The sequence below is a fragment of the Ornithorhynchus anatinus genome, chromosome 13 (genome assembly GCF_004115215.2).
Source record: "Ornithorhynchus anatinus isolate Pmale09 chromosome 13, mOrnAna1.pri.v4, whole genome shotgun sequence".
Classification (NCBI taxonomy): domain Eukaryota; kingdom Metazoa; phylum Chordata; class Mammalia; order Monotremata; family Ornithorhynchidae; genus Ornithorhynchus; species Ornithorhynchus anatinus.
This window is the reverse complement of record NC_041740.1, coordinates 14761029-14785138: the sequence shown is the minus strand read 5'-3', so window position 1 is coordinate 14785138 and position 24110 is coordinate 14761029. Positions and strand designations below refer to the sequence as shown.

General features: G+C 44.6%; 1 long non-coding RNA gene across 2 annotated transcripts in view; it reads left to right on the top strand.

The window, feature by feature from the left end:
- Nucleotides 1-24110, top strand: part of LOC120638788 — a 75554-nt gene that overhangs the window by 14848 nt on the left and 36596 nt on the right. For both annotated transcript variants that reach the window (XR_005660732.1, XR_005660731.1), the window contains exon 2: nucleotides 15478-15573. This is a non-coding gene — a long non-coding RNA (uncharacterized LOC120638788). The remainder of the gene's footprint in view (nucleotides 1-15477; nucleotides 15574-24110) is intronic.

The following is a 24110-nucleotide window of genomic DNA, read 5'->3' as shown; positions in this document are numbered from 1 at the left end:
TGGTAAGCGTGGTAAAGTAGAGAACTTGTACTTTCTCTCTGTCTCTTTTTAAAGATGCTTTTAAAGGGTCACGGTAGATGTGGATCCCTAGGCACAGGGTCAGCAGGTGAGAGAGTGTGGATGGCTTAGTGCAATCCATCACCACTACTTCAAAAAACAACTCAAGATCATATTTCCCCTTTTAACTATTAGGATTTGTTCAATGTTTACTACAGTAGGAAGGGGTCAGAAAAGACATGCCCTCTGGCTCCTGGCAAGCTGTCTGGGTCACCACTACCTGGTCACCAAGCTATTGTGTTTGGAAAGATCCATGAGGACAATCAGAGGGAAAGAGAATTCTTGCCAGGCTGCAGCTGCAGGGAAGGGAATCACTAAGCAAAAGCTCCATCAGTAAAAGCCCTTGTGAAATTCAACCTTGAATGTCACTTGACTCAAATAGTCCTTTTAATCATGCTGAATGCATCAAGTGATACTGTAGCAGCTGGTGTCCCCAAGTCACATCACAGACCCCTCGGGTCTAGGCCCCAGGTGAGCCTTCGGTGATCTCTCCCAATTAGATGGCCCCCAAAGGCTTTCTAACTCAACTTCTGCCAAAAAATACTCTCCTAGTGTCCCACACACAGTGCACAGCTACAGCAACTCTAGTCCGTCAGCCCAAAGCTCATGTGGTGAGGTAAGCTGTCCTGCCTTCTCCTGGGATTATTGCTAAGGATTGCCTTTCTTCCTGAAGGTGAAAGCTCCAAATTTTGGAACGTCCTCGAAAATAGATGCCCCTTCTCCTGGGACATTCTGTCCTGTTCAGTAGAAACTCCTTCATCCCCGGGGCTTTCCTTACACTTCCTTGACTAGCTCTGAATTTCTTTCCACTTTGGGGTAGGAAAATTGGAAAATGTCCACAGCTCTCTAGCCCTCCCTTACCGAGGGTGACGTACCCAGGAAGTTTTCTTGCTTGTAATGCCCTGATCTTGGGCACAAGGCTCTGCTCTGCCTTCTGGTCTGGGTGCCGCTTAACAGGCCCTGCATTTTCTCCTGGGCTGCAGAGACTTCAGAGAATGTTGGCCCAGACCAAGATCGCCCTCAGCTTAAAGTCTTCTGCTTTGCTTCTGGCAATCAATCTCCCTCAGGCTCAGGCAGGCAACAGCTTTATCTCAACATATGGTCCGGGAAGGAAATGCTACTCTGGAACTTTGTCCTACCAAATTCAGATTCTGAAAAAGTCCAGTAGTGTGGGAAGAGTTGAAAACTAAAAGGAGACACTTCCCCAACCATTTTCCTTGCAAGTTTAATGTTGCAATTGAATGATCAAAATTAACTTAATTAACTTAAAGCCTTAACTTTCTGAAGCCATCTCTTTGGGCCTTATAATGCTCTATTACCCAATATTGTCTAGACCTTCCTTGATGTTTCCACAAGTCAGATTTCTCTCAAAAGATACACAGAGTCTGTCTCCTAACTGAAGAGGTCTGTTGTTTTCATAGAAAACAGTGTACTCATATGACTTATTGTCTTATTCCTTTGGCTTTTCCTTAATCAGGCAGTAGTGTTTTAATCATTTTAATCTTTCTCCATAAATTTCAACATGTTAACCAAAACTAGCTTACTGGTTCCCTACACTGCACCTTTAAATAGTTTCCCCCATTAGTCCAGCACTGTTCAGTGTCCTTTGTTTATTACTCTTCAAATAACGTTTAGACCAGGTTATTGGGCCCATAGTTACACTGATTTCTATTCATTTTACAAAGAGAAACTCACCACACTGTAGTCGTTTTTCTTAAAGGAAGATTTAGACAATAATCTTGTTGTGGGCAGAAAACTTATCTACCAAGTGCTTAGTGCAGTGCTCTGTATGCAGTAAATGCTCAAATATCATTGATGATAATGATGATGATGTATTCATTTAAACTCGGTAACAGGCAGATATATCCTCCATGAGCCATGTTCCACAATAATAATAATAATGGTATTTGTTAAATGCTTGCTATGTCCCAGGTACTGTACAAAGTGTTGGGGTGGATACAAGTAAACCAGGTTAGACACAGCCCCTGTCCCATGTGGGGCCCACAGTCTCAATCACCATTTTACAGTAGTTGTAACTGAGGCACAGAGAAGTTAAGTGACTTGCCCAAGATCACTCAGCAGACAAGTGGCAGAGCCGAGATTAGAACCCATGACCTTCTGACTCCCAGGACCTTGCTTTATCCACTACACTATGCTGCTTCTCAATGTCACAAGAACTGTAAATGGGTCATTCAAGAATATTGAGTGCTTACTTTGTGCAGAGGACTGTACTAAGCATGTGGGAGAGTTTGGCAGAGTTAGTAGATACCGTCCCTGCCCTTAAGAAACTTACAATTTAGCAATAATAATTGTGGTATTTGTTAAGCTTTATCACGTGTCAATTATGGGTGTAGGTGCAAGATAATCAAAGAAGACACTGTCCCTGTCCTACATGGGGCTCATAAGGTATTTACTCCCTATTTCATAGATGAGGAAACTGAGGCACAGAGAAGTTGTGATTGCCCAGGTTTCTGCAGCAGACGACTGACAGAGTTGGGATCAGACCTCAGGTCTATTGACTCTCAGGCTACTGCTCTTTTCTCCAGGCCACCTTGTGACCTCTTCTAGCAGGGGAACTGTAAAAACCTCAAACCCAAGCTGCTGTGAGTTGGAGGAGAAGGAGCAGATAAGGAGGGGGCTGAGGAAATGCCCCAATTGCATGGAGATTAAAGCTGACAAGCTTCTTCCCCTGTGTCATCCCTTCACCCTGACAGCATGTCCCGAATGTTTTGCCCGAGCTGAAGATCGAGCCACAGCTTTGCATAATTTTCCAGATGCTTGGAGATGCCAGTTTTTCTTTTTCTTCTACTAAATATTTCAGGATTCTTTTTCTAGAGAAGTACATTTGGTTTATTAGTCAGAAACCCCCAAGGTCAGATCTGTCACCTTTCTTTATGTTGGTTATTGGAGACTACTGGATGTTTTTCCAATAATAAGGTAGATTCCTAACTTGCCATGGCTCATCGGAAATCACTAAGCTCATTGGCCAATTCCCCAAAACAGGGATCTCCAGGGCCTGTACAATTGTTCCTTTTCTGGTTGGTCTAGAACTTCGGTTCCTTGGATTGGCAGTTTTTACAGGAGCTGGGAAGGGTCAAGACCCTTCCTGAAGTTTATGGACCAGCCTCTTGGGGCTTCATGTAGTCCCCGTTAATTATTTCTTACCCCAGACAAATAATCTCCGGGAAGCACTTTTCACTCCTGGAACTCAAAAATCTCTCCCTTTGGGGATGGGTCTCACTATGGGCCAGTAAGGCAGAATCCACCAAGCACAACCAGCAGGGAAATCCTTTTCAAAGACTTTGGGGAGGCCCTTAGATTTTTACAGTGCCTCCATTACCTCTGGGGGTTTAGAGTCCTGGAAACCCAAGCCAGTTTCCATGTTAAGGAAACACCATGTGAATCAGTCTGTTAGGAACCATGCCTATAGAAAAGTGTCATGTTTGGGGCTGGGGGTGGCAGTTGAACCCCACAGAATATCAGAAAGCTGACTTCTCCATTAGTCCTGATTTTCACAGGACATCTGGGAGGGCAAACCAAACCCCAAGTATGTTCAGCAAAGCTGTAATGAGCTAAGTGTGTAACTGCATCCCAGTGCCTCGGGGCAATTAAACATCTTTCCAAATGAACCCCAGAGCCACTAGGGTGGAATTAGAGTGTTCTTCTCACCAACTGTCAGTCACATGAAGAACCGTGATTTCCACAGTTTTCCAACTATTATATTTAACCCCAGTGGGCTACTCCCACGCCTTGGATGGAGCACCATGTTTACTTGGAATATTTCAACTTGTCCAGAAGTCTTAAAATGCATAATGGTCTGGAATAGGGCCATTGATTCGTTTTCTAGACAGTGGTTTCCTAAACTTCTTGCGAGGTTTTTGTCACAGTCACGCTACTATTTGTGGTGTTTAGCCAAAAATGTTGTTGATGTGTGTTTGTGGCCTCCGGCTACCCTGGAACCCTGATCCTGGCAAACCTCAGGGGTCTTGTAGCCCTCTGGGCTCATCCACCATCATTAAAATGGTATTGGGTTTACAATGAAGACAAACAGTGACTTGCTTATGGCTCTTGTCAATTATTGGCAACTTCCTATAGATCTGTGGTTTGCTCAGATTCTGAGCTCCCTCACCTGAGGTGAAAGTGGTTAGTCTGTGGGTATCGGTGCGTCTTCCGAATTCTCCTTCCTGATTGTGTTCTTTTTATTTTCTCTTTGGAAACAGAAATGGTGATAGCCAAAAAGTCCAAAAGGTGGGGAGATATCTTCTCCCAATCCAAAAGTTTCCTTTACCCCCATGGATTTAGAGACTTCTGGGCACTGTCTTGCTTCAGACAAGCTCTCGTATGTGTTCAGCAGTTCTTAAATCATGTGACCATCAGCCTTCTCTTCCCCAAGCTGAACCTATACGCTTTCAGACTTTAGATGCTGATTGGTTTTCTCTCTGACCCCTGGGCTGATGGGACTTTGGCAGTAGATGGCAAAGTCATGTGTGGTTGACCGCATTGATTGTAGAGGATCAATTGTTGCCCTTGGCAACAGATAACTAAGCCAGGTGATGAACAGGCAATCAGGTGAGAGGACATGACTGGAATTTATGCCACTCTACCTTGCTGGTGCAAAGAAACTGCCTGGACATTGTTGGTGGGTTCTGGGCCTGGCCTTGGGCAGAGCAGGGCAGCCAGCTGAAGGGGTCTGGGTTGCTGTTCAGGGCCGGTGGCAATTACTGAGCCTCCACTGTTACCACACCTCTCCCTGGATGGCTAACTTGGGAAGCAGAGGGGCAGAGGAGCAGTATTCTGAAGGTCAGGTAAATGCGTGACAGGAAACCTAGCTGGGATGGTGGGTGGAGGAATGGGGTTGGAATTTAGATTGATATTCTGGTGCCATTTTCAGAGCGTCACTAGCATTCCAGTTCCTGTGTCTTTTTTCTCAAGATCTAATCCTTCTGTCATTTCTCTGGCTCCTGTCCGAAGTCTCTTTGGCTTCCTGACGGCCTGCTCTAGGGGTGGAGCTCAGAATGGAACCTGGATCTCTTGGCGGGGCTGCATAGCAAGTCCAACTGATCAGGATCTCCAGGGTGGTGTGAGTCTGAAAGCCTCCAGGCCCCAGCGGATCAGGGTGGCTGGAAAGCAGAGGTGCTCCTCCCCAGGCATAGTGCTGCCACTGGAATCTCAACCCAGACCCATTTCCAACAGGGAACAAAATGAGGGCACTTGCAGAGCTCAAATTAGGAGCTAATTTTTAATAGAAACATTTCTCGTTGGATTAAATAAGCAAGACCGGTTGGTGTTCTGGTGTTCTGGTGTTGGGGAGGTGAGGGAAGAGGGAACTGGGAGAGACAAACCTTTCCCATTGATATGTCTTTCCTCTCTCTGACCACTGTACAATCTAGAGAAAGTAATCTTTCTGGCCTGATATTTAAGATAGTAATAGTAAAATGCTGAGATTTGTAAGTAAGATCAAGACTCATTGAAACTGCATTGTGCTTAGTATGATTTGAGCTTTTAATAGGGCACTCTGGTCAGTTCGGGTCTCCACCGTGAAAGAGGGTCTTGGGGAAGTTGGAGCACCACCAAAGTGGTTAACAGACTTTGAATAAAATCTAGTAGTAGTTGTCAGAGTAATAGTAGGAGGAGGAGGAAGAGGATGATTTTTTGAATACACACTTGGTGTAGTGGACTGTACTAGATGCTTGATAAATACAGAATAAAAAAGTGATACTTTCTCACAAGAAGCTTTCATTCTGAGGGAGATGAACATATAAATAATAATGTTGGTATTTGTTAAGCGCTTACTATGTGCAGAGCACTGTTCTAAGCGCCAGGGGATACAAGGTGATCAGGTTGTCCCACGTGGGGCTCACAGTTTTCATCCCCATTTTACAGATGAGGTCACTGAGGCACAGAGAAGTTAAGTGACTTGCCCAAAGTCACACAGCTGGCAAGCGGTGGAGCCAGGATTCGAACCCATGAACTCTGACTCCCAAGCCCGGGCTCTTTCCACTGTGCCACGCTGCTTCTCTATGTGTATACACACACACACACACACATACACACTAAAAAGGGTGTAAATACATTCAAAAGTACCACTGTTGGCTCCTGTTGATTTTATTTGGCATAAGGTGTTGGGAAATTAATCAGGGAAGGGTTGTTGGAGGAGGTGAAATTTTAGGGAGGCTGTGAACTGGGGAGAACTCTGGCTTGTCAGATTTGGGTAGTTCCAAACTGGAAGAAGAGTGAAAGGGAGAGGAAAAAGGTAGAATTGTCTAGAGCGAGGAACAATGAGAAGGTTAGCTTGGGAGGAGCAAAAAGAGCGAGTTTGGGAATAGCGGTTGGAGAGAGAAGATAATTTTAGTTGAAAGCCTCAAAGCCAATTTTGAGTATTTGAAGTGGAGAGACTCTGGAGGGCAAGTTTTGAGGAGAGAAGAGGGTAGAGTTGAACCTTGAGGTCAGGCAGAGGAACTAGGGTTGTTTAGCCTGGAGAAGAGAAAGCTGAGGGACATCTGCAGTGCCTAGCACACGGTAAGTGCTTAACAAATACCATAATTATTATTATATTCCATTAAAAATGATAGATAAGCATTGTCTGTGATATTTCAGGACTGAGAACCTGTGTACAGAAATTGATTATAGTGATAGACCAAAGGACTGGGAGTCAGGAGACCTAATAATAATAATTATGGTATTTAAGTTCTTACTATGTGCCAGGCACTGTTCTAAGCACTGGGGTGGGTACAAGCAAATAGGGTTGGACACAGTCCCTGTCCCACATGGGGATCAACGTCTCAATCCACATTTTACAGATGAAGTAACTGAGACACAGAGAAGTGAAGTGGCTTGCCTAAGGTCACACAGCAGATGTGGCGGATTTGGGATTAGAATCCATGACCCTCTCACTCCCAGGCCTGTGCTCTATCCACTATGCCATGGATCCTCGCTTTGCTTCTTGCCTGCTATATGATGTTAGACAAGTCACTGAATTGCTCTGTGCCTCAGTTTTCTCATCTATAAAATGGGGATTAAAAACCTCTACTTCCTCCCCCTTAGGCTGTGAGCCCTATGTGGGTCAAATGTGTCCGGCCTGATTATCTTGTATTTGCCCCAGTGCTTAGTATAGTGCTAGGCACATAGTAAGAGCTCAAGAAATACCACAATTATTAATATTCTAATGGTTGGCAGAGCACCAGTCATACTCTCCCAATTATGCCAGGGATGTTCCCACAGGGGCCCAGAGTGGAAGGAATAAATAGACAGGCGGGGGGCAGTACTTTTCCAAGCCCTCACATAGGATATCCATGTGCAGCGCACCTATTTTGAGCCGAAGTGACCGCAGCATAGTACTGATGCTCTGTCCTAGCACTATAATAATTATCATACTTGTTAAGCCCTTACTATGTGCCAAGCACTGTTCTAAGCACTGGGGTAGATACAAGTTAATCAGGTGGGACACAGTCGCTGTTTCCCATGGGGCTCACATTTTTAATCCTCATTTTACAGATGAGATAACTGAGGCCTAGAGAAGTTAAGTGACTTGCCCAGGGCCACACAGCAGACACGTGGTGAGGCCGGGATTAGAACCCGTGCCATGCTTCTTCTCCCATAACCCATGAAGTAGTTGCCTTGGGAACACCATGGTCTGCACCGCCTACATTAGCTAGCTATTTTTCAGGCTCCCTCTTGGGCCGGCCTGTCTCGCATAACACCGGAGGCGATTGTAAGGTCAAAACCCTCACCACTGATGGTATAGTCCTAGCAGGCATTCTCTTCTGTATACAAAGCCCAGGTCTCCTGATTCCTAGAGCCAAACTCTTCTCACTGGACCAACCACTGGGGCTAAAGATTCCAGAGTGATAGAAAGCCTTCTCATTAGGGATAAGGGTTCATGGTTTGTGGTTTAAAGGAAGGGGTGAGCTCGAAAAAGGGGTTGAAATAAGAAGCACCACTATGTGTCCCCTTCAGTAGCCCCGAATCTCTGGTCACCTGATTTCTAAAACCCCACCCAAAGAAGGCCAGCAACTCAAAGTGGAAGTAGCCATCCTCAAATGGGAAGTCTAGTGAAAGTTGTGTTGTTCTCTGTCTAAGGAGAGTATATCTAGCAGGAGTTTGGAATTTTTTGTAACTCAGTGCAGACAGAGTTCCCATTAGTTTGCAACAGTTCCCATTGTTTTTCATGATCACCAATGACAGCAAATCTTCCCTCACTATGGGATCGGCTTCTGCTGGAAGCAATGGGGAAAATAAATGGTTCGCTGGGGCTTCTCAGATCACTTTTTAAAGTTATGGTTTCATACCTGAAAAAATGCAAAACATCTCCCAACACCCAATTATTCTGCCCTATCATGTCCTGTTTGGTGTCTGTGTGTCACCTTGTTCTTTCAGGTCAGACAAGACTGAACAGCTTTTCTTGGCTAGGGAGTCCTTCTCCAGTCTATTTCCAGATTGGAATTTCAACTTGGAGGAAAAGAGGAAACAGATCATGGGTTTTAATTGATAGAGCATTGGTTCTGGCTTTTGGAGATTTTGGAGAAGTTACTTAACTTTTCTGTGCCTCTGTTTCCTCACTGGGAAAATTAGGATAACAACATTTCCCTTTTCTTATTTCCCAGAGATCTTGTCAAGGTTAACAATATTTTTAGTGATCTTTATCAGGGCAAGGCGACGCAGTCAGCTCCAGATGTAACCCCGTTGGTTAAACTAAGGTTTTGGTTATTCTGTGAGTGTAAATAGGTCCCTGGAAACATAACCACTCTTCGAGTCTTCTGACTATGGAGTGCAATCCAGAGGTGCTATTGGATCCCTTCCCAGCCAGAAACAGACCCTCAATATTCCCTTCCTCCCCTGCAAAAAGGCCTTCTGAGTCAGAGGGGCTATTTCTCAGCCAATTCCAACCACAGGAACTAGGGTAAAGGATGCTTGGGTCCTAGTTTCTGTTTTCCAGTTGAGGAATAAGACAGTAAATGAGAGAGGCAGCCCCCTCAGGACACAAATATATTTCCTCCTCAGGGCGACCAGATGTCTGAAGCCCACCTGCCCAGGGAGGACTCCTAGTCATTCTGGTGAGCAGGAAGCCGGTGGGGTTTCGGCAGGTGACTCCCACAGAATCCACAAATCCCCCTCCTGAGTTTGGGGTCTTGTATGGGGTTCCCTGTGCTCTTTGATTCCTTTTGGGTCTCAGAATCACTCTGGTCTTCTATTTAATGAGCTGGCATAGGCAATCCAAGAACAACCACAGTCACGTTGCTCTTTCATAAAGGGCTCTGTCCCTCATAGTGAGGCCTGCCTTCCTTGACATTAGCTGAAGAATAAACTTGACTTTAGCCATCCTCAGTCTGAGCTGATGGAAAATCAAGTATAGACAGGTGTTTTAGGCACTAGGAGTAGTGTGGTTTAGTGGAAAGAGCACAGGTCTGGGAGATAATAATAATATTTGTTACATACTTAATATTTGCCAAACACTGTACTAAGTGCTAGGGTAGGTACAAGATAATCAGATCAGACACAGTCTCTGTCCCACATAGGTTCATAGTGCCAGGTACTGTACTAAACTCTGGGATAGATTCAAGATAATCAGGTTGACACAGTCCATGTCCCACATGGGACTCACAGTCATAATTCCCATTTTACAGATGAGGAAACTGAGACACAGAGAAGTTAAGTGACTTTCCATAGCAGGCAAGTGGAAGTTCTAATTAGACCTGGGTTCTAAATTTGGCTCCACCACTTGCCTGCTGTGTGACCTTGGGAAAGTGTCTTAATTTCTCTGGGCCTCAGGGTGGCTCTGTGGAAAGAGCATGGGCTTTGGAGTCAGGGCTCATGAGTTCGAATCCCAGCTCTGCCACTTGTCGGCTGTGTGACTGTGGGCAAGTCACTTAACTTCTCTGTGCCTCAGTTCCCTCATCTGTAAAATGGGGATTAAGACTGTGAGCCCCACGTGGGACAACCTGATTCCCCTATGTCTACCCCAGCGCTTAGAACAGTGCTCGGCACATAGTAAGCGCTTAACAAATACCAACATTATTAAAACAGGGATTCAGTGCCCGTTCTCCTTCCCCCTTAGACTCTGAACCTCATGTGGGACAGGGACTCAGAAGCTATCCCAACACTTTACACAGTACTTATCATATAATAAATCCTTAAATACCACAATTATTATTATTTAATGTTTATGATTTATGAGCGAGTCATACATTCAGTCGTATTTTTGAGTGCTTACTGTGTGCAGAGCACTGTACTAAGCGCTTGGCAATTCAGCAACAAATAGAGACAATCCTTACCCAACAATGGGCTCACAGCCTAGAAGGGGGGAGACAGGCAACAAAGCAAAACAAGTAGACATGCAAGTCTTAAGTCACTTGGTCCTTACCATAATTTTTCTCCACCCACTTCTGGACCTTAAGTAGGAATTCAAGAAATGACATAAGGATAACAATAAATAATAATTATAATAATGCAGTAACATGCTATAACATCACTCCCTCCAAGTTATAACCTAATCACAGTATGACACAGATCCAAGAATTCTGTCCCCCACTGAGTCCTTGGCTCTGGCAGTAGGTAGGTTATAAATAGCCTCTTGCCTTTTAGACAATGGGGCTGCAGCAGATGGAGGAGACTCCAGGGCAAAGTCCTGCCTCCACCCCCCCCACCTTCCCATCTGCCCCCCCACTGCCTTTCCCACTTTCCCACTGCCTCCCTGCCATCTCTCTGAGTCACTGTCTAAAGTTGGGCCTGTCTGTAGCAGCAACTCAGAGCTATATGGATTTGGGGTGTCCCGGGGCTGTAGTCTCCAAGGTTCAAAGATGAGGAAAATTGGGTGCTCCAGGGGTATCATCAGGCAAGGCACCAGTACTGGGCCCCGGGGACAAAACTGGGAGTATCGGGGGAGGCCTGATTGGGAGAAGAAAAGATCAAGGTTCCTTGGAACCCGAGTTAGCAATAACAATCCATAAGTAATTATGGATAAAAGAGCATGTAGAAACTGAATAGTAAGGATAATATCCTCCATTTGATGGGGGTTCAACTCTGGAATTTATGAGGGCATTTACACAGTTACCGTCTCTGGACTCATGTCGAATCGGAATAGATTCTCATCTAGGTTCTGGTCTGAGATAGGACCACTGCGATCCTGTTTGGAGAAGGGGAATGGATGAGATGGTCCTTAAAAGTTTCTATCAGCCCTGTGATTCCCTGACTGTTCTCTTCTTTCTCAGTCAATCAGTGGTTCATAATGTGTACTTTCTTTATGCAGAGCACTAAGCACTTAGGCGAGTACAACACAACAGAGTTGGTAGACACATTCTGGTACTATTTTCTGTATCAGGAAGGAAACAGGATGAATCCCTATTAAAAAGGACAAATTGGTGATTTGGGATTAAGAGGAAGTGAAAGGGAAGTAGGGAGAGAACACAAGAAGAGTTAAAAAGGATTTTGTTATCTGTGAGCCAACTGAGCTAAGTAGGACTGGTGACATTGTTGCTATGGGAATTATCTCCAAGTCTTTCAAGATTCCCCTGTCTGCTTTCTTTGGGATAGCATGAGAGGTGACTATGAAATTACTGGGTGTCAGCACTTGGGTCACCCAAAATAGGCCCCAGGCTGGAGCAAACCAAAGAAACCCACCGTTGGCCTTTCCTGGTACAGATTTGGGCCCGTGCTTGGCCCAAGTTCAGAGCCAGCCTCCAAGGGAGAGTCTGAAGGAAGCTGATTTCCAACAGGAGGCAGTGTTGTGTTTGTCTCTACTTCAACCACTTCCCCCCATGTCTCCCACCTCTTCCCCCCCCCCCCCAATTTTCCAGTGGAAAGACTATAGGCCTGGGAAGCAGGAGACCTGGATTCTAATCCTGGATCCTTTACTTGCCTACTGTGTAAACTTCGACCAAATCACTTAACTTTTCTGTGCCTCCATTTCCTCATTTGTAAAATGGGGGTGAAATACCAGTTCTCCCTCCCACTTCTACTGTGAACTCCTTGTGGGGGAGGAACTTGTGGCTGACCTAATTATTTTGCATACACCCTAGTGCTTTGTACATTGCTTGGTACATAGTAAGTGCTTAACACATGCCATAATAATAATTATTATTACTTTCATTATTATGGAGTATATGCCCCATGGCCACACCCTCTGCCAACACTCTGGTGATGTTATCTGTAGGTCAGCAGGTCCAGATTCAGCAGTCAGTAGTTGTGGTGATAATATTTATAAAGTGCCTACTTTGTGCAGAGCATTGTACTAAGCACTGGGGGGAAAATACACTTGTGAGAGTAAGACCTGGTCCCTTGTCCCTTGGAGATTCATCATCTAAGGATATGGTGGGGAGGGGTGTGGCCAAAGACACAGCAGAAAAGATGAAATGTTAATCCAAACACAACATACAGAACGAAGTTCAGAGTCACCCTAGTTTGGTTAAGGTGGCTGAACTCCCTCATGGCCACCGCGGGGCCCCCCCAGGCATCCGTGGGCATGGGCTGTTCTGGGAGCTGGAGCTTTGGGTGGTGTGGTGGGAAAGTGGCAGCTCTTCTTCCTTTATGACACACTTACCTATGGCTGAATTTCACCCCCGTAGGTGTTTTCTGCAAGCATGAGCGTGTGTGCACATGGACTTATTACCTGCTCTTGATAAACGGCACCCTGGTCTATGCACAGCTGCTTTAGATCTCTTTTTTCACAAGTGGGAGAGATTCTGGAAGGGCCCAGTTCACCACTGACACTCCCCTAGAAGGTGGGGCCTCAGTGGAATTGAATAGGCGGCAACCCCAGCCTGGAGCAGGGCAGGACTTCTCCCTGCTTTTTTGCTTGGGGAGAGTGGAGAGAACAGGGGGCCGGTAACTAGATGATTCAGAGACTTAAAACCTCAGTGGCCATCAATCCAGCAAGGCCCTGTGGTAGAACTACCCAGGGAGATGCAGGAAAGGCCAGGCAGGAAGTTGACTCTCCAGGCCCATTTATTCCTGGTGACTTATCTCTGCAGGGACTGGCAGTTGGGATGTGGGAACACGATCCCTTGGACTCAGACCAAGTCTCAGTCTCTTTCCTGTCTTTAGCTCTCTCCATCTCCCCCAGACCATCAGGGGAAAATGACCACCCACCCACTCACTGGGTGGGAGGCCATCACATGCCCAGTGGCAGTGTTGGCATTCCAACAGAGGCCTCCCCATCTGTAGCGCCTCTCAGACTGCATGTAACGCTCTTAGATTAAGGTACCCAAATGGTGTCGCTTATCAGAAGCACCAGCAGAGACACGTGAGTTGCTAACCATTCAGCGTCTGACAGCTCAATGCCAGTGAGAGCAATTGCAGGAGGTTGGAGCAAAAGACTTCGCCTAGGGTCCAGACAGCAGGTCTCTCAATAGCAGTCTTTCCTTTCTCTCAAAGCCAAAATTCTCCTGTTGCCTTCTTGCAACTTCCACCATGATCACTGGCAGTCTTCTTCATATGATTCTCACTGCCCCTTCCCTTTTCTCCCTTTTCCCTCTAAATTTTTTCTCCTCCCTTGCTATTTTTCTCTTTTCTTCCCAAATCCTCCCCCCAACTTTTCACTTCCCAAGGGCCACCCACCTTCTCTGAGTATATGTCCCATCACAGTTCCCTAATCCTCATGTCTTATAGCAGGGCCAAACCCTAGTGAAAAATCAATTAGCACTCAGGCCCAGGTGGAGTGTTAATCCAGGTCATGTGACCACTAATACAGCTGGCTGTTCTACTAACCTCTTTGCTGCCAGGTCTGAGTTATTGATTCTTTCTCTCATGGGGGTTATAGTTCACAATGCAAATATTGTCTTGCACCCTTTCTTTGTCCTGAGTTTGGACCTCAACACACACACACACACACACACACACACACTCTCTCTCTCTCTCTCTCTCTCTCACCCTCACCCAAACACTTTGTTCTGCTTCCCAAATGGAGAGGCAGGAGCCACTATCAATAATGAGCAGAAATATTGAGGTATAATAACTGATGGCTGCACTTGTTGGATCTTATATGCAAACTAAGACCTGTTCTAAGTGCAAGAGCAAATCTGAGGTGCTTTCTACAGAAATACAGAGTAAATCACCAGCCAAATCTCTGGGGAGGAAATAACCCCTTCCCTTTCAAATCATCTGCTTCCCATTGAGAAGCAGTGTGATATAGTGGATAGAGCACAGATCTGGGCGTCGGAAGCACTTGGGTTCTAATCCTGGCTCTGCCACTTGTCTGCTATGTGACCTTCAGCAAGTGACTTAACTTTTCCGTACCAGTTACCTCCTCTGTAAAATGGGGACTAAAACTGTGAGCACCATGTGGGACATGGATTAATACCAACCTGATTATTTTGTATCTACCCCAGTGCTTAGTATAGTGACTGGCACATAACAAATACCATTAAAAAAAAAAAGAATCAGATTGATGAACATGACAGTCTGCTCTTTGAACTCACCAATTTTTAATCTGTTGCATGAAAATAATACTCAGGACTCACAGGACAATGCTAAAGCATTTTTCAAATGTGGAGGCTAGCATTGGTGCTGGACTCAACTCAGTTCTCTTAAACAGGGAGTTCCGGCTGAGGATCTTTTGAGGACTGTTTTGATTTCTGGCAGAGAGAAAGAGGGAAAGTGATAATGGAATGCCTTAAAGATGGTGCAGAGAACTAGGCGCTTGGGAGAGTACAATAAAATATACTTTGCAGACACTATATATTCAGTTATTTATCTTGCTACTCTGTAAATATGTTTTATGCACGTCTTTTCATATATAGGAGGCGAGCTCCTTGTGGGCAAGGAATGTGTCATTACTTTGTATTGAACTTCCCACGCACTTAGTACAGTGCAGTTCACTGTACAGGTACTCAATAAATGCAAATGTTATTGCTACAACCTGAATTGGCCCTTTTTGATGGACAAAAGATGTTTTTGAACCTGTCAAGCCATACGATTGCTTTGGTTGTCAGGACATCCCATCCAGCTTTGGCACCATTTGAGCTTCTATTAGTTGATAGCATCTAGAAATTAGGAGAGGCATATCGAAAGCAAGTAACGTTTATCCCCCTGAAGAACCTTGCTTTTTAATAGGCCTGATCTCAGTTTCTCAGCCACAAACAATTTGTCCATGAATGGTTAGAATGCAGACCTGGTAAAGTAGAACTCCTTAACAATATACTTTCACCATGGTGAAGATGTCACGAGGGCAGCAGCGTGGCCTAGTGGAAAGAGCACGGGCCTGGGTTGTCAGAGCACCTGGGTTCTCGTCACTTTACTTATCTGTGCCTCAGTTATCTCATCTGTAAAATGGAGTTTAAGACTGTGAGCCCTATGTGGGACAGGGACTCTGTACACTCTGTCTTGTATTTACCCCAGCGCTTAGTACAGTGCCTGGAACATAGTAAGCATTTAACAAATACCATAAAAAAATTGGCAAATATAGGAATAATGTCTTTGTTTTCACAGTCACAACCGGCTTTTCCGGAGGAGTGAAGAACAAGTGAGAAAACTCTGACCTCAGTGTCTCCTACCTGGTCGAGGCTCCTGGGACTCATACTGAAGGTAGGGTTAGCTCAGTCAATCTTGCTATAGTAGCACTCTTGTCATCAGTCTCATAATTAATGGTGTTTAGAAAAGATTGTGCTTATAGTGACTCCCAGGAGTTTTCCTGCGAATCTGATAGCAGCAGCAGCAATTTTATGGTACCTCTGAGCATCTCTCAGGGCCCATGAAAAAAAAAAGCCATAAATAGCTGGAGTCATTGAACCAATTTGAGGAGGACATTTTAAATTGAATGGGAGTATGTGTCCGAGACTAAGCTCCCTCCCCCCTGCTTATTTGTGTTGGCAGGGAAGGGAAATGATTCCTTTGTGCTTGTCCTGGTCAGACTGCTTATTCGGGCGGGAAATGGAACCGCAGCTTTTAGCTTAATTGTGCACAGTATTTGGTTCTGCACCCCATAAGGTTGGTCAGTTTAGTGCAGGAGATTATGGGAGAGTTGGAGCGTTTTTTCTCCGCTCCCCAAAATACGGTCAAATAGGAGAGCTGCTGTCACCATAAATCTTGGGGTTCTCAGTAGATAGGGCCAAAGAGTCAGCTAGGAAAGGTGGAGATCACATGGCACATTAAGACAACACATTCACCTGCCAATCTCCTTGAAGTCCCCTCCAGCCAATTGTAGGACGTTTTACAGTCCGAATTAGCAAAGTGGTGGCTTTATCAAAAGGCAACAAGACTTCTTTATCTGGGACACCATTTCTACCTCCAACCACCGCAAATTCACTTGATTATTTAGGTAACACCCTTGAGAACACAACCCCAGCCATGTCACCAGATACAAAAGAAAGGATTAGAACTCTCAATCCTTGACCGTGCTTTCAGGCCGATAGATATGGCCTGAAAAATCTCTGCTGTTCGTGCTTCCTCTGCTTCGTGGCTGTTCAGCAGAGTATTAAAAGTCAGTCAGAAGACCTTTCATCGCTTGCAGTAAATATGGGCTTCAATCATTTCCTTATGCTTGAGAGTATCAGTTAAATGAAATGGAAACAAATCCAAGAGCCAACTCACTGCCTGGCAATTCAAAGTGGGGTACGTTTAAGACCTTTCTACATCAGGGCTAATGTTATGGCCTGGAACGATCGGCAAGCAAAAGGGTAAAACTGCATCTCCAATGCAGTATGTTTGAAGGACTGTGGCTATGCAGATCAAAATTTATGGGCACTATGGGGAACTGACCATGTTCTCAGTGGTTGGATCAGTTGTATGGTTCATTGTACCCAAGAGAGAAAGTGCAGACAGGGCTCATCGTTTTGGTGTGGTCCAATATACCATGTTCATGGAGACATGGATGTTTGCTCATCTAGAATCCTTTGGTGGAATTTATGTCCATGTAAGACCACAACCGCTTATACTCTTGATGACCACAGACAGACCCCTGTGTAGCCTAGTGGCAAGAGCAGGGGCTTCGGAATCAGAGGATGTGAATTCTAATCCTGTCTCTGCCACTTGTCTGCTGTGTGACTTTGAACAAGTCACTTCTTCCCTTGGCTTCAGTTACCTCATCTGTGAAATGGGGATTAAGACTGTGAGGTCCATGTGAGACAGGGACTGTGTCCAACCTGATTACCTTGATTACCCCAGTGCTTAGAACAGTGCACGACACATATTAAGTGCTTAACAAACACCATTATTACTATAACTGTTATTATTTTGTAAAACTGACTTCACTGCATAGTTAAGGCCTATCAAATTTAAGGGGACGTTTTGTAAGTTTTGCCAGAATGAGTTAGTTTTTTGAGGATAATTCAAAAAATGTTGGCGTTCTTGGGCTGACTTTTTTAGCGTGACCCTATATGTGATCATTTCAGTTGCTCTGCCTTTCTATTGGTGGCCATACTGCAGGAGCAGTGAGTGATAGGAAGAAAGAAAACAGTGCACGCAGGGGAGCACCAGGCTGATGACAGAACATCAGCATTTCCACTAACCCTTCCCTTCTTCCAACCCCTGGAATTGTCAGCATCCCAATTTTCCAGTTATCTGGCTCAATTAGATCCTACTCCCCAAGTGTCTTATTTCAGTTATTTGTGGGAATTAGCATGGTCTAGTGGATAGAGCACAGGCCTGGGAGTCAGAGGGACCTGGGTTCTAATTCCGGTGCTGCCACTTCTCTGCTGTGTGACACTGGGCAAGTCGCCTCACTTCAGTGACCTCATCTGTAAAATGGGGTTTAAGATTGTGAGCCCCATTTGGGATAAGGATTGTGAACAACCTGATTAGCTTGTATCTATCCCAGTGCTTAGAACAATGTTTTGCAAATAGTAAGCACTTAATAAATACCATAATTATTATTATTATTACTTATATTTGAGTGTCTACAGCGTGCAGGACACTCTTCTAAAGGGGTAGTGACCATCTCTGAGACACATCGTACCCATTTGTCGAAGGCAATGTTGCTCCTTTGTGAGTAAAAGAATTCTTCAGAAGACAAGTTTTATGCTCTCAAAATATTTTTCTTTTTTATTATTAAAAGAAGCATTTTAATAATGAAAAAGGGGTTTTCTCAAGGAAAATGCTTCTGGTACAATTTTTGAATCATGGTAGTAATAATAATGACAGGATTTAAGTGCTTACTATGAGCCAAACAATGGAACAAATACAAGATAATAATAATAATAATGATTTGTATGTAGGTCGTCTACATTCAAAGTCAATCCAAACACACACACACACACACACACACACACACACACACACACACCCCCACACCCCTCCCCCCACTTTTGTTTAGAAATTGGGAATCCCTGAACTTCGGAGTTCCCAAAGTTTCCAAGATTTGAAACAAGAATAATCCCCTGGAAGTCCTCAAACAGTTCTTAGTGCCAGAGGGGAAAAAACAAACATCTAACAAGAAATGACCAGCCTCAAAACCAAAGAATTTTTCCATCTTAAAGCTGCTGGATTTATGTCCCTTCCTTCCTTGGCCATTTCCCAGAGATTTTTGCCAAAGGAAACAAAAACAATGACTGGACCCGAAAATCTTCCTAGGTAATGACACTGGTCAGAACATCAAGGTCGTCTCCAGCAGAGCCCAAAGGGAGGGAAATGCTGAATCATTATTCCCCAAGAGAGGAAGATTTCTTAAAAGCATTCGCAGTTAGAGCCATCACTTCCAGGCCTTGGTGCATCAGTCTCCCTGATTGTGAACAGCTCGACCGAATGCTTCAGACCCTGGGAGCCGTTCTCCCCTCTGCCATTTTTCTAAGAGGTGTCCATTGGAGGTGGGGGCCAGGCAGCCCCTAGGGAATTGGAGTCACACAGAACTTTCTGGAGTTCTGAGAAAAAAACAACCACAAAGAATTAAAAGTGTCTCTTCCTTTCAACTCCTTTGTGGTTTTTCCCGGCATTCAATTAGGATCCAGGAAAGGTTGGTCAATGAGAAAATGTGGTTGCTCCCAGTTTCATTATCAAAGAAGCAAAAGGCCAAAAGCTTACCTCCTGTATTAGTAATGCAGCTTAATCCTGACTTATCCTGAAGGGAATCTGAGGTACTCACCATCATCCTCCCTAACCAGTTTACCTCTCATTTCCTCTCTACCTTTACCCCCATTCCTTCCCATCACCTCCATCCCCCATGCCTCCACAGACACACTCTTATTGTCTCTTTTTTTTTTTTTGAAACTCCTCATTTCTGAGTTCAGCGTTTTCCACCAACAGCCCATGACTGAATGTAGCTTGGAGGCACCAAGTGGTAGCTTTGACTCTCTCCCTGGAGCCCTTAGCTCTCTTATTATTGAAAAATGGAATCAGCAGACTATGTGTGCCTTCACCTCCTCTCTCCTTTCCTCAGCCTGAGGGAAATATCGTTAAGGAGTGCATGCTGCCCAGCACCAGTTTTGAAATAGTCTGGAAAGGGGCAAGGAGCCAGGTGTCAAGTTGGGAGTTGTTCAAGTATACGGTTCCCTCTTTCACCACCCTTATGGGGCTTCTTAGTCCACTGGTCTACCCCTGACTGAACTCTGGCTGGTGGTGGAGGCTGTACATGATAGGAAAGCCATATAGCATTGCAGAAAGTGTGGAAAATAAATAAACATTGTCCTAATGGTAGTTACCCCACGGTAGGTGCAGAAGCATGCCCTTGTCAGCATTATTTGCTGAGGAAGTTACACCATCTGTCTTGAAACAAAAGCAACACAGGAGAGCAAAGAAGAAAAAATCATTTTGTAAATAGTTGGCCTGACCCTAGTTCACTGACACACACATTAAAGAGCCAGCTAAGAAAATACTTTTTACAGAAATTACCCCAATTAAAAGTTTGGTGTCTTTCAAGAAAGGTGCATTGTGGTGCCTGAAGTTGAGGGTGTGTTTGGGGGCTAAAGTGAGGAATAGGAAATGTTACTTTCCTTTGACTGAAACACACATTTTGAAATTGTTCTTGTGGTGCCGAGTGGAGAGAGAGTTTTCAACCACAGCACAGGGTTCCTAGGCAAACTCCACCCCAACCAGGTCTTAATTTCCATATTATAGATGAGGGAACTGAGGCACAGAGAAATTGTGGCTTGACCAAGGTCACACAGCAGAGCTGGTATTAGAACCCATGTCCTTCTGAATCCCAGGCCCATGCTCTTTTCCACTAGGCTGTGCTGCTTCCTAGTGTTTCCTGTTTGTAACTTGATCATAGTTGAGCTCAGATGGAAAGTGTCATCAAGGCTATTCTAGAGCATACTCAGCTCTTCTAAAACCTGAGTTTGGGATAGAAGAACGCTGAAAGGGGGTTAGCGGAGCATTCTCACCACATCATGATCCTGTCTGGGTGGAATGTGAGGCATTGCAGAGAAGGAGTGTGATCTGGTGGTTAGAACACGGGTCTGGAAGTTACAAGACTTGGGTTCTATTCCTGGCTACGCCACTTGTCTGCAGTGTGACCGTGGGCAAGTCACTTCACTTCCCTATGCATCATTTACCTCATCTGTAAAATGGGGATTTAGACTGTGAACCCCATGTGGGACATGGACTGTGTCCAACTTGATTATCTTGAATCTATCCCAGCACTTAATACAGTATCTGGCCGGCTGTGTGACTGTGGGCAAGTCACTTAACTTCTCTGTGCCTCAGTTACTTCATCTGTAAAATGGGGATTAAGATTGTGAGCCTCACGTGGGACAACCTGATGACCCTGTATCTACCCCAGCGCTTAGAACAGTGCTGTGCACATAGTAAGTGCTTAACAAATACCAATGTTGTTATTATATAGTAAGCACCTAACGAAAACCAAAAGAGCAAAAAAATCCCAACAACCCCCCCCCCCCCCCCCCCCCCCCGCAAAAAAAACAATTGTGCAGGATCACAGCATGGGTCAAAACATTAATCCTAAATTGTGGTTTTCCTTTAGTTAACACAGGGTTCATCAGAACCATAACCCCAATGTCGAGAACAACTGGATATATTGGTTTTCAACAATTTCAAGTGGCTCTTTCATTTAGAAACCTCTCTCCCTCTCTCTTTTGGAAAGTGTTAGAGAATTCATTCATTCATTCATTCAATAGTATTTATTGAGCGCTTACTATGTGCAGAGCACTGTACTAAGCGCTTGGGATGAACAAGTCGGCAACAGAAGAAATAACTCCTTCAGGAAAAAGATCCCAAACTTTTAGCTGCTACTTCAGGTTGGGGCATGGGTAACCCTCTGCAAATCCATGTTGTTTTGAATGTAGACAGCTCAGTTGTTGATGGGCTGTTTCCTCTAGGACCAGAAAACAGGAAGGGGATTGACTGCCCCTTCCATCCTGATTACTCTGAATTCAAACAGTAGCCGGGGGGAAAAAATGAAAGGTTGAACTTGGAAGACAAAGACAATTCAGAACTCTAGATTCATGGGAGGAGCTTGGATGGGTGAGAAGGAGAGTAACCCTCTCTCTCTCACACACACACACACAAACACACACACATATTCACACTCGCGCTTTCTCTCTCTTCCCTGCTCTCTCTCTTTCCCCCGACCCCCCATCCACTGCCAAAGGGTGCCAGAATTCAATTCCCCTCATCTCCACCTATGACTGCTGATCATGCTAAAATAAGAAAGCTAGGTTCCCATTTTAAAAATCCCTTTCTCCAGACTCTTTCTCGTACCCATTCCTTAATGTGGTGAACCAAAATATGTAGTGGGAGAACTCAGCCTACCTTGTTTCCATTAGCTGGGAGGAAGGGCCCAACCATGCTGCTGTAGGGCAAAAGGGAGGTTTGTGATCTGTCAGCCTGTGGGACTGCATGTCAGTGCTTGGTGCCAATGTGCTGGGCTGTACAAATATTCCTTGAGACTGAAGGCAAAGTTTTTCTAGGAATTTCTCAGTAACCAGATCAAGAGAAGTCATATAACCCAAGAATTTCCATCTGGGATTTAAAAAAACCCATGCTTTTATTTTGTGTCATCATAACATCTAAATTCATTGCGAGAGAATGAATTGTGTTGGCAGAGGGGGATGGAGAAATGAAGTCCATATCCTGAACCTTGCCAGTCATATTTATTTTTTTTAATGGAAGCTATTTCCAAGAAAGATATGAAAGGTTTAATAATCGCAAAAGAGACAAAAAGCAACTCCTTCTGAGTCGTTTTCGTATCTGAAGTAGAAAGCCAATTATCTGAATCTGAATGGCTAGAAAAGCTGGTTTCCCAAACCAAGACTAGTGCGGATAATTGGGAAAGAATGGAGTTGTATAATGAAACACCAGTGGGTATGGTCTTATCCGACATTCATTTAAATGAACTAAACTCAGGCTCAATTAGTGGTGATAATTGTCTTTCTGCTCTATTTAATCTGATACTTTGTTACTCTTAGAAGTTCTTTCCAGTGCACAATTCTCTGTGAGGGAGGGCTTTGGAAGAGTCTAGCAAGGGATTTGGAGCCTAGGACTTTGGTAGCTTATTCTGCTACTACCATTTCCATTATCATCCTCTTCATCAAAGATATCTATCTGCATAATGGTTCTGGGCTTATCCTCATATATGTTAAATAAAACGCTTCCCTTTGACCTCAGGAGGCTCGAGGTCAGACACAGCTGATGTGATCAGAGTGAGATAAAAAGAGAACAACTACATAAACATAGGAAAGTTTTATACTCTGCGTTGGCTCATTCTGGGAGATAAGGGAAGGGGAAGTGTTGGTAGTTGAATGTTTAGATGAAGGGGAGTCAGGGAGTGGTTGCTTCTGTGCTAGTTTTATGGTGAGATGGGATTTCAGGGGTTGATTGGATGAGGAAAGGGAAAGGGTTTGGCCCTCTGAGGGGGTAAGGTTACAGGGCAGGCCAGACATCTTGAGCAGCCTGAAAGAAAGCTTGGGGGTGGCTGATCTCTCAAGAAGGGCTTTGCCTTAATTTGCTGGGAACAACAGTGAGGACACACCAGAGAGAGGAGGAAGTAAGAGAAGAGAAACATGCAGGATGGGTAGTTGAAGGGCTTTGAAATAGAGGGTGAGGAAGGGGTCCTGATCCACAGACCAATGGGAAAGAAATAATAAAGATCTAGGAAACAGGATGACAGGCAAATATGATGCTGTGGCAGTGGAATTAATGATGACTGGAGGATGGGAAGCAGCAAGGCCTGGTGGCTTTGAAAGGGCTTTGAAATAGAGGGTGAGGAAGGGGTCCTGATCCACAGACCAATGGGAAAGAAATATAAAGATCTAGGAAACAGGATGTCAGGTAAATATGATGCTGTGGCAGTGGAATTAATGATGACTGGAGGATTGGAAGCACAAGCCTGGGAGGCAGAGGACCCGGGTTCTATTCCAGCTCGACCCGGGTTCTATTCCAGCTTTGCCACTTGCCTGCTGTGTGATCCTGTGTAAGTCACTAAACTTCTTTATGCCTCAGTTACCTCATCTGTAAAATGGGGATGAAATACCATTCTTCCCTCCACCTTTGACTGTGTGGCCCATGTGGGACAGGGACTGTGTCCCACCAGATAATCTTGAATCTACCTCAGAGCTTAGTACAGTGTTTGAAATATAGTAAACTCTTAACAAATACTATTATTATGACAGCGAATCTATGGAGGAATAGAAAATTGGGAGTTCTCTTGAAGGTGATAGTCCTTAGGAATGTTAATAACTTCTTCATTACTCAGTTCACCTATGTAACATGAAATAAGGACCACATTTCAAAGGACTCTTCTGACTCTGAAATAAGTTATTCTCAAATGAACAAACTGAGGACTCAAGATGAAAACTGCTGTTCCTGAGCCCAGAGAAACCCAGATCTGACATGAAAAAAATTAGACTATTTTGAGTTAGCCAGAAGGTCAAGATCACAATATCAATCAGCAAGAACTAATCTGCAAGATAGAAAGAATTAGACGAAATCTTAAAATTCTCTCTGTTTTTAATTGAAAGGAAAATCCTGTGAGATTAGCCAGATCTGTCAAATCTGCATACCAGTTGCATACTTGACAGTAAAACTGATTTCTATCTTTGTAGTGTTCATCTTTTGGGTCACCAAACTCATTTAATGAAAGTGCTTTGCGTCCTTTGGTAATGTTGAGCAGATCTCTGGTGGCTCCTGGTTCATGTTAAGGCTGGTGAGACAAGACTCACCCTGTTGTCCATGGG